The sequence below is a fragment of the Chiloscyllium punctatum genome, chromosome 45 (genome assembly GCF_047496795.1).
Source record: "Chiloscyllium punctatum isolate Juve2018m chromosome 45, sChiPun1.3, whole genome shotgun sequence".
NCBI classification, from domain to species: domain Eukaryota; kingdom Metazoa; phylum Chordata; class Chondrichthyes; order Orectolobiformes; family Hemiscylliidae; genus Chiloscyllium; species Chiloscyllium punctatum.
Genome location: NC_092783.1, coordinates 49,427,819 through 49,442,648, shown reverse-complemented (window position 1 = coordinate 49,442,648; position 14,830 = coordinate 49,427,819).

The window sequence follows — 14,830 nt, the reverse complement described above, 5'->3', positions numbered from 1 at the left end:
AGCGCCCCCACCCCCCAAACTAAGCCTATCTGCTCTTGCTACTTATGAGATAGGGCCCCAGGGCTGATGGGATCTAGCGTAGGATACTGAAAGAGGGATGGGAGGAGATTGTTGGGGCATTGACAGAGACTATTAATCACAAGTGAAGCCCTGGAAGACTGGAGAATGGCCAATGTTGTTCCTTTGCTCAAGAAGGGCAACAGGGATAATCCAGGAGCCTTATGTCAATGATAGGGAAATTACTGGAGAAGATTCTTACGCACAGGATTTAATTGCATTTGGAAAAGAATGGACTTACTAGGGATAGCTTGGCTTTGTGCAGGGAAGGTCTTGGCTCACAAATTTGATTGGGTATTTTGCAGAAGTGACAAAGGTGATTGGCAATAATATTGTCTGCATGGGCTTTACTAAAACATTTGACAAGGTTCCTCATAGTAGGCTGGCCCAAAAGATTAAGTCACATGGGATCCTTGGTGAGTTGATAAGTTGGATATGAAATTAACAAGGTCATAGAAGACCGAGGAAGGGTATTTTTCTGACTGAAGGCCTGTGACCAGTTGTGTTCCACAAGGATCAGTGCTGGGACCTCTGTTGTTTGTAATATATATAAATTGTTTGGATAAATTGTGGGTAGTCTGATTAGTAAAATTGCATATGTCATGAAAATTGATGGAGTTGTGGATAGTGAGGAAGTTTGTCAAAGGATACAACAGGATATAGATCAGTTGGAAAGTTGAGTGGAAAAATGGCAGATGAAGATTCATTCGGGCAAGTGTGAAATGATGCATTTTGGAAGGTGAAGTGAAAAAGGAAAGTATGCAGTAAATGGCAAAACCCTTAGGAGTACTGATATACAGAAAGATCTCGGGTAGAAGTCTATAACTCCCTAAAGTAGAAACTCAAGTGGATAAGGTGGCAAAGAAGACTTGGATTGGGGCATTGAATGTAAAAGTAGGCAGGTTTTGTTGCAGTCATATAAAACTATATTTAGGCCACATTTGGAATATTATTCACAGTTTTGATTGCCACAGTATAAGAAGGATGTGGAGGCTTTGAAAAGGTGCAAAAGTGGTTTACCAAGATGTTGCCTGGATTGGAATGTATTAGCTATAGGAGGAGGTTGGACAAACACAGATGGTTTCACTGGACCGTTGGAGACTGAGGGGCGACCTGATAGAAGTATAACATTGTGACAGATAAGGATTGGGTGAATAGTCAAAGACTTTTCCCAGAGTAGAAATGTCAAACAGTAGGGGGCACAGGTTTAAGGTGACGGGGTAAAGATTTCCCTTCACTCGACTCTTCGAGCAAAATTCAATGCAGTTCCATTACCAGGTACCCTTGGTAATTCTGTGATCATTAACTCTTCATAGTCCTTGTTTCCTCAAACATGAGTCTATCCTCACCAGCTCTCTCTTGGTGAGTAGCATTCTGTTTCAGCCTGTGATAGCAACACCTACTCAATGCCTGTTCTTCCCAAAACAAGCACTCAGTCTGTCTGCCTCTGAAAGTCTGAGATTTTAGCAGCAGTAAGGGCAGCTACCTTCTTTTTTGTTCAGGTGTTAAAGTTTATAATTTAGTTGATTTTAACTTGGGTGTTTGTCACTACAGTAATCAGTCTTGTCACTGGCAACATTTAGGAGGAGGTCTCATCCTTCTCTGCAAAATACTCAATTTTAGCTTTAATTAAAGGGGGCAGTTTAAGGCAGAGCCATCTTATAAAGACTAGCATTTTACAACAAAAAGATTCCTGATGAAGGGCTTATGCCCGAAATTTCGAGTCTCCTGCTCTTCAAATGTTGCCTGACCTGCTGTGCTTTTCCAGTACCACAGTCTCGACTCTGATCTCCAGCATCTGCGCTCCTCACTTTCTCCTTTTACAACAAGAAATTGGGCATCAAGTTAGCTAGGTAACTTGAACATTCTGTTCACAGTGCAGAGACAGTTTGTTATTACAACTGCAGCTTTTTTTTTTGTTGGAACAAAGCTCGCTATGTTTTTCTATTCCTCGAATTTCAATATGGCTGGTTCAAAAGTCCATGATTCCACACCATACTAACAGATTTCCTTACGAGATGGTGATAATCTATACAGTACAGCAGGACAGCAGCGTTCCAGCCTGGATTGCACTATACTTTGTCAAATTGATTGAAAATTCAAATCTGAATGACCGGCAGCACACCTTTCTCTGAAAGGAGTTGGTTACATGTTATTTACTATTATGAAAAATCTTAACGCAAGCTGGTTGAATGATAAGATTAGCACAAAGGCTAATCTGCTTCACTGTTTAATTCACTGCTATTCAGCTGGATGCAAGGGAGAAAGCAATGAAAAGCCTGGATTGAAATCCACCAACTAATTAATTGGAAGCACAAAGGTTCAAAGAATGATAATAGGGCAAAAAGGAAGTCTGTTTCATGATGTTTCAGGTGCCACACTGAACTACCTCCCTAGATTAACCCATTAATATGTGCATACTATTTATAGGAAAGCTCTTATTTCAATACTGAATTCTTCCAGTGAGCACACATTTGAATTTCACTTAAAATATTCATAAAAAGGCTGACAGATTTGCATTTCCAATGCAATTCACCCACTGTGTTCCACATAAAACATAATTAGTCATACAGAGTTTAATCAGATGGTCACGATCATTAAAATACAGATTCGAGCTGCCCAGCCCGCTTGTTCCTACTTAAATGCAGTCTTCAAAATTCTAAATAAAGTTGCTATCAGGATTAAATTTCCCCCTCTTTTTGACTTCGGTGCTTTGAAGCAAATTGTCGATGTCTTTACAACTAAGATTAGATAAATTGGCACAGATTTCATGCATCTTCCTGGTTTGTCTGCATGAATCCCATTTTGGAATTTTAAAACCAATTGGATGGTTTAGTCATGTACTGAGGGCATTCAATGATGAAGGGCAGCTTGAGCATATTGGGATCAATGTTGTTTTCACTAACTGGTCAGTAATCTCATTACGTAGGGAATATTGTACTGTATATGGGTCTGAAAGTGTTAATGCTAAAGAGTGCTGTAAGCATCATCCACTATGATGATATCAGTTGGACTTGTGGGCAGAAATGCTAAGGATGTTGAAGCAGTGACACCTAGCCTCAGTACCTCGTCCTGCTCAAAGCCTCTGTACCAATGTTTGTCATGCAGTCTAACCTTTAACCAGTTGCCAATACGCAATAAGTATTATCTTGTTGATTGTATGCTTCTAGTCAATTGAGAAGTCTCCTGGCCCTGATGGAATGCATGCCAGGGTTCGAAAAGAGATGGTGGGAGAAATAGCAAATGCACTAATAGAAATTTTCCAAAATTCACTGGACTCTGGGACAGTTCCAGCAGATTGGAAAAGAGCAAATGTGGCACCACTGCTTCAAAAAAAAGGAGGTAGACAAAAAATGGGGAATTATAGACCAGTTGGCTTAACTTCTATAGTGGAGAAAATGCTTGAGGCTATTATCAAGAAAGAAATGGCAAGGCATTGAAATAGAATTGTCCCGTTGGACAGACACAGGTCATGCTTAACTAATCTACTGGAATTCTATGAAGATATTATGAACATGGTGGACAAAAAGGACCCAGTTGATGTGTATCTAGATTTCCAAAAGGCATGCGACAAGATGCTGCACAAAAGGCTGCTGCATAAGATAAAGATGCATGACATTACAGATAATGTATTAGCGTGGATAGTGGATTGGTTAACTAATAGGAAACAAAGAGTGGGGAGCAATGAATGCTTTTCTAGTTGACAATCAGTGACCAGTGGTGTGCCTCAGGGATCGGTGTTGGGACTGCAATTATTCTTAATATACACAGATGATTTGGAGTTGGTGAGCAGATGACACTATGGTGAGTGGTAGAGCAAAATGAGCAGAGGACTGAGAAACTTTGCAGAGGAACATAGATACTTTGAGTGAGTGGACAAAGGTCTGGCAGATGAAGTACAATATTAATAAATGTGAAGTCATTCATTTTGGTAGGAGTAACAGTAAAAAGGATTATCACTTGAATGGTAAAAAAAGTTGCAGCATGCTGCTATGCAGAGAGACCTGGGTGTCCTTGTGCATGAATCACAAAGTTGGTCTGCATGTACAGCAAGTAGTTAGGAAGATAATTGGAATTTTGTCCTTCATTGCTAAAGGGATTGATTTTAAAAGCAGGCAGCTTATGTTGCAGCTGTATAGGGTGCTGGTGGGGCCAAACCTGGGATATTGTGTGCAGTTTTGGTTTCCTTACTTGAGAAAGGATGTACTGGCTCTGGAGGGGCTGCAGAGGAGGTTCACTAGGTTGATTTTGGAGTTGAGGGAGTTGACCTATGAGGAGAGACTGAGAAGACTGGGATTATATTCATTGAAATTTAGAAGAATGAGGGAGGATCTTATAGAAACATATAAAATAATGAAGGGAATCAATAAGATAGAAGTAGAGGGGATGTTTCCACTGGCGGGTGAAAGGATGAAAAGAGGGCGTAGCCTCAAAATTAGGGACAGCAGATTTAGGGCTGAATTGAGGAGGATCTTCTTCACCCAGAGAGTTGTAAATCTGTAGAATTCTCTACCCAATTAAGTAGTTAAGCCTACTTGGTAAGTGCTGTTAAAGTTAAGGTAGATAATGTTTTGACCAATGAATGTATTAAGGGTCATGGTGAGAGCATGGGTAAGTGAAGCTGAGTCCACGAAAAGATCAGCCATTCTTATGGAATGGTGGAGTAGGCTCGAAGGGCCAGATGGCCTACTCCTGCTCTTAGTTCTTATGTTATTCTTTTCTATAACATTTAACAGCTTGGCCCTCTGGTTGCTTACGGTTAAAGAGGATGGGGGCAGGGACCTTCATCATGAACAGCAGCGAAGTGAGCTGGCACTGCCCATACAACAGATAACACATTCTTGAAAATTCAGACCAGGTCTGCAGCCAATCTACCCATCACCTTCGCACTTCAGCAGCAAAGCTGAAAATCCACCTCCCTTTATGTCTGTGTTCATCACTTAGCAGTCAACCACACTGTCGTTAAGGATTTATTTTCCTGTACTCTCGTGTGTTATTTTGACCAAACGTCCGAATGGAGCAATGTCTTTTTACTTTCCATGACTTTTGATGAAAATTGCTGCTACAATTCCCTGTGTTATTCTTTTATTCTCCCCAATTTTGTTTAGTATTCCTCAACTAAATGACTGTGTTTCCCCTCTCTGTTTTGCTTTTGAGCTGTAAACTGTATTTCGGCTTATTGAGATTTCACCTCCTTTCCCCTTTTTCTTATTATCTGAGAGAATGAGGTGCTACATTTTTGCTTTTACACAACCTCAAGCACACTTAATAGTAATATTAATAATCATTTATTAGAACATAGAACATAGAACATAGAACAATACAGCACAGAACAGGCCCTTCGGCCCACGATGTTGTGCCGAACTTCTAACCTAGATTAAGCACCCATCCATGTACCTATCCAAATGCCGCTTAAAGGTCGCCAATGATTCTGACTCTACCACTCCCACGGGCAGCACATTCCATGCCCCCACCACTCTCTGGGTAAAGAACCCACCCCTGACATCTCCCCTATACCTTCCACCCTTCACCTTAAATTTATGTCCCCTTGTAACACTCTGTTGTACCCGGGGAAAAAGTTTCTGACTGTCTACTCTATCTATTCCCCTGATTATCTTATAAACCTCTATCAAGTCACCCCTCATCCTTCGCCGTTCCAACGAGAAAAGGCCGAGAACTCTCAACCTATCCTCGTACGACCTACTCTCCATTCCAGGCAACATCCTGGTAAATCTTCTCTGCACCCTCTCCAAAGCTTCCACATCTTTCCTAAAGTGAGGCGACCAGAACTGCACACAGTACTCCAACTGTGACCTAACCAAAGTCCTGTACAGCTGCAACATCACTTCACGACTCTTGAATTCAATCCCTCTGCTAATGAACGATAATACTCCATAGGCCTTCTTACAAACTCTATCCACCTGAGTGGCAACCTTCAAAGATCTATGTACATAGACCCCAAGATCCCTCTGTTCCTCCACCTGACTAAGAACCCTACCATTAACCCTGTATTCTGCATTCTTATTTGTTCTTCCGAAATGGACAACCTCACACTTGGCAGGGTTGAACTCCATCTGCCACTCCTCAGCCCAGCTCTGCATCATATCTAAGTCCCTCTGCATCCGACAACAGCCCTCCTCACTGTCCACAACTCCACCTATCTTCGTATCATCTGCAAATTTACTGACCCACCCTTCGACTCCCTCATCTAAGTCATTAATAAAAATTACAAACAGCAGAGGACCCAGAACTGAACCCTGCGGAACTCCACTTGTAACTGGGCTCCAGGCTGAATATTTACCATCTACCACCACTCTCTGCCTTCGACCGGTTAGCCAGTTTTCTATCCAATTGGCCAAATTTCCCTCTATCCCATGCCTCCTGACTTTCCGCATAAGCCTACCATGGGGAACCTTATCAAATGCCTTACTAAAATCCATGTACACTACATCCACTGCTCTACCCTCATCCACATGCTTGGTCACCTCCTCGAAGAATTCAATAAGACTTGTAAGGCAAGACCTACCCTTCACAAATCCGTGCTGGCTGTCCCTAATCAAGCAGTGTCTTTCCAGATACTCGTAAATCCTATCCCTCAGTACCCTTTCCATTACTTTGCCTACCATAGAAGTAAGACTAACTGGCCTGTAATTCCCGGGGTTATCCCTATTCCCTTTTTTGAACAGGGGCACAACATTCGCTACTCTCCAGTCCCCTGGTACCACCCCCGTTGCCAGTGAAGACGAGAAGATCAATGCCAACGGTACTGCAATTTCCTCTCTTGCTTCCCACATAATCCTAGGATATATCCCGTCAGGCCCGGGGGACTTGTCTATCCTCAAGTTGTTCAAAATGTCCAACACATCTTCCTTCCTAACAGGTATCTCTTCTAGCTTAACAGTCCGTTCCACACTCTCCTCTTCAACAATACGGTCCCTCTCGTTCGTAAATACTGAAGAGAAGTACTTGTTCAAGACCTCTCCTATCTCTTCCGACTCAATACACAGTCTCCCACTACTGTCCTTGATCGGACCTACCCTCATTCTCGTAATTCTCAGGTTTCTCACATACGCATAAAATGCCTTGGGGTTATCCTTGATCCTATCCGCCAAGGATTTTTCATGCCCTCTCTTAGCTCTCCTAATCCCTTTCTTCAGGTCCCTTCTGGCTATCCTGTATCCCTCCACTGCTCTGTCTGAACCCTGTTTCCTTAACCTTATGTAAGCCTCCTTATTCCTCTTTACGAGACATTCAACCTCCCTCGTCAACCAAGGCTCCCTTACACGACCATTTCTTTCCTGCCTGATAGGTACATACATATCAAGGACACGTCGTATCTGCTCCTTGAAAAAGTTCCACATTTCCACCACATCCTTCCCTGACAGCCTATGCTCCCAACGTATGCTCCTCAAATCCTGTCTTGCAGCATCGTAATTTCCCTTCCCCCAATTGTAAAATCTACCTTGTTGTGCGCACCTATCTCTCTCCATAACCAAGGTGAAAGTCACAGAATTGTGGTCACCATCACCAAAATGTTCACCCACTAACAAGCCCACCACTTGTCCCGGTTCATTACCGAGTACCAAATCCAATATGGCCTCCCCTCTGGTTGGACACTCTACATACTGTGTTAGAAAAGCTTCCTGGACACACTGCACAAACACCGCCCCATCCAATCTACTTGATCTAAAGAGCTTCCAATCAATATTTGGGAAGTTGAAGTCGCCCATGACTACGACCCTGTGGCTTCTGCACCTTTCCAAAATCTGTTTCCCAATCTGTTTCTCCACATCTCTGCTGCTATTGGGGGGCCTATAATAAACACCCAACAAGGTGACTGCACCTTTCCTATTTCTGACTTCAGCCCATACTACCTCCAGAGGCAGATCCCCCTCAAACTTCCTTTCTGCAGCCGTTATACCATTTCTAATTAGCAATGCCACCCCCCCTCCTTTTTTACCACCCTCCCTAATCTTACTGAAACATCTGTAACCAGGAACCTCCAACAGCCATTCCTGTCCCTCATCTATCCATGTTTCCGTGATGGCCACAACATCGTAGTCCCAGGTACCGATCCACGCCTTAAGTTCACCCACCTTATTTCTGATACTCCTTGCGTTGAAGTATACGCACTTGAGCCCATCTCTGTGTCCGCAAGTAGTCCCTGTCAGTGCTACCTTCTCCACAGCCTCCCTACAGTCTTGGGCATCCTGACACACAGCTAGCTTACTTGCTGGACTACAAGTCTGGATCCCATCCCCCTGCCAAATTAGTTTAAACCTCCCCGAAGAGTGCTAGCAAACCTACCCCCCAGGATATTGGTGCCCTTCTGGTTCAGGTGCAACCCGTCCTGTTTATACAGGTCCCACCTTCCCCAGAATGCAGTCCAATTGTCCAAATATCTGAAGCCCTCCCTCCTACACCATCCTTGCAGCCACGTGTTCAACTGCACTCTCTCCCTATTCTTTGCCTCACTCTCATGTGGCACCGGCAACAACCCAGAGATGACGACTCTGTCTGTCCTAGCTTTTAGCTTCCAGCCTAACTCCTTGAGCTCTTGAATGACCTCTCCACCCCTCTTCCTACCTATGTCATTGGTGCCAATGTGTACCACGACTTCTGGCTGCACACCCTCCCCCCTTAAGGATTCCATGTATTTATGAAAAGACAGTAAAATATGTATAAATTGCCATAGGCTGGTGTCATTTTAATGACATAAATTATAAAAAGAAATAAGTCACACAAAGCTAGGACAAATGACATTTTCTGTTCCTTCCACCGATTCTTGATTTTCTAAGTGAGTATTGGACGCTGCCAGACTCCACAGCCACCAAACTATTCCCTGAGGATGCAACACCAAAGAGGAAAGATGCTGAAGCAGCTCTGGCTACTGCTGACTGGACCCAGAACGTTCTCATCGCCACCGATGTTCCAGCCTCTGCCAGAGCCAGGAGACGGTCCTAACTCTCAAGAACCAGGGCCCATCTCAACTTCCGAGAACCGATAGACTGTCCAAATGAACCACCGAGGATGCAGAGACCTTCTACTCATTCACCATTGCAGACACAGCCAAAACATCAGAAGAAAAGAATGGACCCCAATCCATCGACGCTGCGACCGTTGCTCATGCCGTGACTGCCATGGCTTTGAGGAACAGACCAGATCCACTGCTCAACAGATCCCTGCCACCTCTCTCCACCACTGCAGCCGCAGAAAGGAGAAACAATTAATTTGATTCAAAAGATAATTGAGGATATGCTGATTTTTAAAGTTAAACTTTGAGTTATTTTTCTCCAATTACTCGCAATTTTTACTTATTTGCCCAATTAGACTAGATTAATATCCCCAATCAGGGAACTCATATTCTATGAGGTCCAGTTCGCTGACTTCATTACAATCACTACAGCCTTCCTCCTCTGAGTTTCAGAACATACATCAGTTCTTTTTCTCATAGACCCTCTTGGGGTGTTTTAGCACCGGGCCAGTTTCCTCTGACTCTACCTCGGATACGGGTAGAGTGTAACGCACAGAAGCTCACCTCTTCTTGGAAGAAATTCATTTTTTTCTTCAGGCAGCAAAGGCATCATGGCAGTGACTTCTACCATGTCCATCTCAGATTCTGAGATATCTTCAACACTTGAAGGAGAGGAAGAAGCATGGATTCCTCTGGCCTTTCCTGCTGTACCAAAGAGTCGGGCACGTTTTCCTCCCATCCTATTTGCAAGTTTGCAGCTTTCATATGTGCTTGTTCAGGACTGTCACATCGACCTGAACTTTATCCGACACTGGACTTGACTTCATGTTGACCATGCCTTTTATCCATGTAGGGCCAATTCTTGTGATTCTTGCACCAAACTTTGTCTCCTGAAGTAAACTGTCTTTCTCACCTAGAGGAGTCTTGAGTCTGGAATTGGCATTCCTAATGCCGTTTTGTTCTCAATAGACAATAGACAATAGGTGCAGGAGTAGGCCATTCTGCCCTTCGAACCTGCACCACCATTCAATATGATCATGGCTGACCATCCTTAATCAGTATCCTGTTCCTGCCTTATCTCCATAACCCTTGATTCCACTATCCTTGAGAGCTCTATCCAACCCTTTCTTAAATGAATCCAGAGACTGGGCCTCCACTGCCCTCTGGGGCAGAGCATTCCACACAGCCACCATTCTCTGGGTGAAGAAATTTCTCCTCATCTCTGTCCTAAATGGTCTACCCCTTATTGTTAAACTGTGTCCTCTGGTTCGACACTCACCCATCAGCGGAAACATGTTTCCTGCCTCCAGAGTGTCCAGTCCTTTAATAATCTTATATGTCTCAATCAGATCCCCTCTCAGTCTTCTAAACTCAAGGGTATACAAGCTCAGTCGCTCCAATCTTTCAGTGTAAGATAATCCCGCCATTCCAGGAATTGACCTTGTGAACCTACGCTGCACTCCCTCAATAGCCAGAATGTCTTTCCTCAAATTTGGAGATCAGAACTGCACACAATACTCCAGGTGTGGTCTCACCAGGGCCTTGTATAGTTGCAGAAGAACCTCTTTGCTTCTATACTCAATCCCTCTTGTTATGAAGGTCAGCATACTATTAGCCTTCTTCACCACCTGCTGTGCCTGCATGCTTGACTGGTGTACAAGAACACCCAGATCTCTTTGTACTGCCCCTTTACCTAAATTGATTCCATTGAGGTAGTAATCTGCCTTCCTGTTCTTGTCACCAAAGTGGATAACCATACATTTATCCACATTAAACTGCATCTGCCATGCATCTGACCATTCACCTAACTTGTCCAGGTCACCCTGTCATCTCCTAACATCCTCATCACATTTCACCCTGTCACCCAGCTTAGTATCATCAGCAAATTTGCTAATGTTATTACTAATACCACCTTCTATATCATTAACATATATCATAAAAAGCTGCGGTCCCAATACTGATCCCTGTGGTACCCCACTGGTCACTGCCTGCCATTCCGAAATGGAGCTGTTTATCACTACTCTTTGTTTCCTATCAGCCAACCAACTTTTAATCCAAGTTAGTACTTTGTCCCCAATACCATGCACCCTAACTTTGCTCACTAACCTCCTATGTGGGACTTTATCAAAAGCTTTCTGAAAGTCCAGGTACACTACATCTACTGGATCTCCCTCGTCCATCTTCAGAGTTACATCCTCAAAAAATCCCTTCCAGGTTTGGGAAGATCAGATTTAAACTGGTGTGGAATCTTCTCCCTATTAGCAACTCTTTTGAATCTATTCCTGTAGTTGTAGGAGAGGTGGTTCTTTAATTAAATGGGGACCTGGCACAGTTTGGTATCTAGTGAAGCTGGAGGCTGTTCCTTTAAGGCTGCCTTTAAACTTTGGACTGCTCTTTCTGCCAAACCATTGGATGATGGATGGTATGGAGCTGTCCTTACATGTCCAATGCCATTTGTCTTTAGGAAATGCACAAATGCCCTGCTGGTAAACAGTGATCCATTACCTGTGACCAACATTTCTGGATGTCATGTTGAGAAAGATGCATGCAGTTTTTGTATTGTTGTCCCCGTGTTTGAAGAATGAATTCTATGTACTTTGAGTGGGCATCCAAAATGACTGAGAATATTGAGCCCATGAAAGGACCTGCAGAGTTGATGTATAACCGAGTCCAGGATTTACCTAATCTTTCCCACGAGCTGTTGGCAGTAATTTGTCCTTGTTGGCACTCTGAGCACTGCCCAATTAACATTGCATCCAATCCTGGCGACCAGACATAACTTCTAACATCTTCACTTTGGATACCCCCGGACGACCGTGGTGGAGTTCAGCTAGTATCTGTTGGTGACCTTTGTTCAGGCCAATCACTCTTGCTTCCCATTATAATATGCTGTCCTCTCCTTTGGTCTGGTCTCTCTCTGGGGTCAAAAAGGTTTCAATTCTGATTGTGATGGGCCCTTTGGTTTCCCCCATCACCTCCAGCTATTTTAGGTTTGCCAGGAATCAGATTTTTCTGTGTCCAAAGTCTGATATTGTCAGCTGTGACTGGAAATGTGTCCAGGAAATTTACAGCAATTACAGACTCTTCCAGTGGCTGTATCATCCGTAGTGTAACTGCCAATGGGAGACAACTCAATGCATCTATATATGGCCTCCTGGATGGTGTTCCAGCTTGTAACTTTATGCATTTAGTATTAGAGCCCACTAATGGATTCAGTCTGAAGCTATGGTTGGCACTGCCTAGTCCTCTTTTAGTAGACCTAACAGGGGTTGTTGTCCATTATTATTACAAAGTTAGGCCTCTATCTGGGCATACTTACACTCTGCATTAGCCAAAGTCCTGGATGCATGTAATATTAGGCTTTCCTCTCCATTGGGCCACCAATGAGGTAACTTTACCCCAAAGTCATAAGGAGAAGCATCACATGTCAAACCAGTTCTTGCTTGGAATCGTAGTGTGCTGACATCTGACAGGATGATTGCTGTTTCTTCAATTCTCTGAAAGCTATGGCTTGGCTACGTGACTATTTCCAAGGCTGACCCTTTTGTTGAGGTTGAAGTTAAGATGCCAGGATGGAGGCCAGGTTATCTATGAATTTTCCGTAATAATTCACCAGCCCAAGTAAAGACCTAAGCTCCAGCACAGACATGGGAGCCAGGGCATTGCTTATATCACCCTCACTTTATTTTTCAATGGGTCAAACCTGGTCTTGTTGACTTTGTCGCCCAAGTAGATCATTTGCGGGCCTTGAACATACATTTTCCCTTTCCAAGATGTATGCCCATCTGGGAGAAATGCCTAAGGACTATGTCCAAGTTCTATAAGTGTTCCTTATTGGTCTTCCCTGTGTTGTCTAGTACCTTCTTAAAATAACTTAGACAACTTCAATCAGAACTGTATGAATAAATTTGCCCAGATGTCCTACAATACTGAGCAGTCAAATCATTACAAACACACATCAGTACCAATGCAAAACAATCTCAACTTTATTAGAAAATAGGTTACAATAGCTTTTACTACAAAACATTACCTAGCTCTAATCTGAAAAGGTCCCTTAAGCTTACAATATTTCCTCAAGTCTTTTGTAGATGGTCACTCTGTTTCTGTGGGATTACACAGCTGCTCTCTCTCTCTCTCCGTCTCGCTGGATGGTTAGCGGGTCTCTGTTTTAGGCCAGGCCAGTCTCCTCAGAAGATCCAAGAGTTTGAAGACAACGATTTGTAGGCAAACCTGGTTTTTAGACCTGTTTGGATGGTTTTCTGGAACTTTCTATAGTTCTGGTCAATCAGGGAGACTTACTGGTTTGAAATGGTGTCAATTGATTGGATGGCTTGCTATTGTTAGTTTCTTTGTTTGATAGGACCCAGTACCTTTCTGTCTGGGCTCTCTGTTTGGTCAATACGTTTTGGGGGATATATCTGTCCCAGATAACCGTTGTCTTTTACTTCATGTTAATATCATAAGCTGCTGTGTTTGCACTGTGCCCTGGTGTGTGGGTTTTGAGACCTCAGCATTTTATTTGGCCAATGTACCCAGCATCATAGAACATAGAACATCATAGCGCAGTACAGGCCCTTCATCCCTCAATGTTGATCCCAATGTGAAGCCCATCTAACCTACATGATCCCATTTTCATCCATATATTTATCCAATGACCATTTGAATTCTCTTAAAGTTGGCAAGTCTACCACTGTTGCAGGTAGTGTGTTCCACACCTCTACTTCTCTCTGAGTAAAGAAACTACCACTGACATCTGTCCTATATCTATCACCCCTCAGTTTAAAGCTATGGCCCTCATTCTGGCCATCGCCATCCGAGGAGAAAGGCTGTCATTGTCCACGCTATCTAACCCTCTGATTACCTTATATATCTCAAATTAAGTCACCTCTCAACCTTCTTCTTTCTGATGAAAACAGCCTCAAGTCCCTCAGCCTTTCCTTGTAAGACTTTCCCACCTTACCAGGCAATATTCTAGTAAATCTCCTCTGCACCCTTTCCAAAGCTTCCACATCCTTCCAATAATGGGGTGACCAGAACTGTGCACAATATTTCAAGTGCAGCCGCACCAGAGTTTTGTACAGCTGCAGCATGACCTCATGGTTCCGAAACTCAATCTCTTTACTAATAAAAGCTAACAGACCATATGCTGCCTTAATAACTCTACCAACCTGGGAAGCAACTTTCATGGATCTATGTACATTGACACTGAGATCTCTCTGCTCATCTACACTACCAAGAATCTTTCCATTAGCCCAGTACTCTATATTCCTGTTACTCCTTCCAAAGTGAATCACCTCACACTTTTCTGCATGAAACTCCATTTGCAACCTCTCAGCCCAGCTCTGCAGCTTATCCATGTCTCTCTGTAACCTACAACATTCTTCAGCACTATCTAGGATGAATATTTCCCATCAACTACCACCCTCTGTCTTCTTTCAGCTAGCCAATTTCTGATCCAAACTGCTAAATCACCTTCAATCCTGTGCGTCCATATTTTGTGTAATAGCCTACTGCAGGGAACTTCATCAAATGCCTTACTGAAATTTATGTACATCACATCAACTACTTTACCCTCATCCCCTTGTTTGGTCACCTTCTCAAAGAATTCAATAAGGTTTGTGAGGCAACCTACCCTTCACAAAAATGTGTTGACTATCCTTAATCAACCTATTCCTTTCTAGACGAATATAAATCCTATCTCTTTTAACCTTTTCCAACACTTTACCCATAACCAAAGTAAGGCTCACTGGTCTATAATTATCAGTGTTGTCTCTACTCCCCTTCTTGAAGAAGGGAATA